This window comes from Homalodisca vitripennis, chromosome 2 (genome assembly GCF_021130785.1).
Source record: "Homalodisca vitripennis isolate AUS2020 chromosome 2, UT_GWSS_2.1, whole genome shotgun sequence".
Lineage (NCBI taxonomy): Eukaryota > Metazoa > Arthropoda > Insecta > Hemiptera > Cicadellidae > Homalodisca > Homalodisca vitripennis.
The window spans coordinates 34,820,597-34,821,940 of NC_060208.1; positions in this window are offsets into that span (position 1 = coordinate 34,820,597).

Consider the following 1,344-nt stretch of genomic DNA (forward strand, 5'->3'; position numbering starts at 1 on the left):
ACCTCTATTTTCCTCCAGAACTATTTAATCAGGTATGAAGTTTAAGTAATACACCTAAGGAACGAGAAATCGTAAATTTTCAAATTAATAGTGTTCATTTCTAAATATTTAATTGGAGTCTACAGAGTATTGTGTTTGAAGATCATTTTCCTTTCCAGAGAAGCATCTCACCAATTCGAGCATTCGAAATAGAACATGCTCGCTCACTCTTCAACACTACGGTCCTAATGTCTAGGAAGGCGATAGAAGCACCTAGCTAGTTTTCATGGTCAAATAATGAAAATTGAAATTAAAAGACTGTTAGTTATTGATTAGTTTGGGATTAGACGTAATATCCCGTTTGATGAAGTTCACCAAGAGTGGAACATTCACAACACCGACTAACCTGCGCTTAGCCAATGGCGCAGTGTAGCGGGTACAACGGTTACCGTAAGATAACCGGATCAAGCAAGGTCGAGCGTGGTTACTGCTTGGATGGGTGACCGCTGAGTGATTCTGCCCTTGCAAGCAGCCCGCCTGCCCGGCCATTTAAAAATAATAAATGTCCTAAAAGATTAAAAAAAAAAAAACATAAATTAAAAATAAATTTCAATTAAACATCCAATTCAATAATACAAAAATAGTTTTGCAAGTTGGCCATTGGTGGTGGTACGGAAGTTACCTGCCGTTGGTCCCCAGGATGAGTGTTAGAGAGGGCTTCTTAGCCATAACTTCGCCTGGTAAAATAATACTAGTTCACTTTAAGCTGGCAACAACCAGCTTTCGAGTGTCGACCTGTTTCACGATAGTGTAAAAACATTGAAGTGGACAGTGAAACGTCCAGTGGCTCCAACTCAACGCTTTCATGCAAAACTCTACACATCACATATTATCATTACCGATTGCTGTTAATTATTTTTTAATATTATTGTTTTTTGTGGTGTTATATTGTTATCGAATAATATATATATATATATATATATATATATATATATATATATATATATATATATATATATATATATATATTTATAACTTTTAATATTTAATTACACAAATATTAGTTTAATATTTGTTTATCGTAATCAGTTCCTATTGTTATATTGTACGGTCACTAGTCTTTTCAGCCACCTACATATCTAATTGATTATAATTTATTTTTAGGTTGAGTTGCTTGTTAGTCTACTTTTACAACCCTTCCTTGTATGTAAAATGAAGATGTATGTCCGTTGGAATTAAATATATAAATTTCTATCTGTGATTTCCAAAATTTCAAAGAATGGTAACACGAACCCACGAGTCCCTCTCCTCGACCCAGACCAGGTTTTCATTGTGAGGGACTCGAGAGCTGTCGTGGAGGCCGCG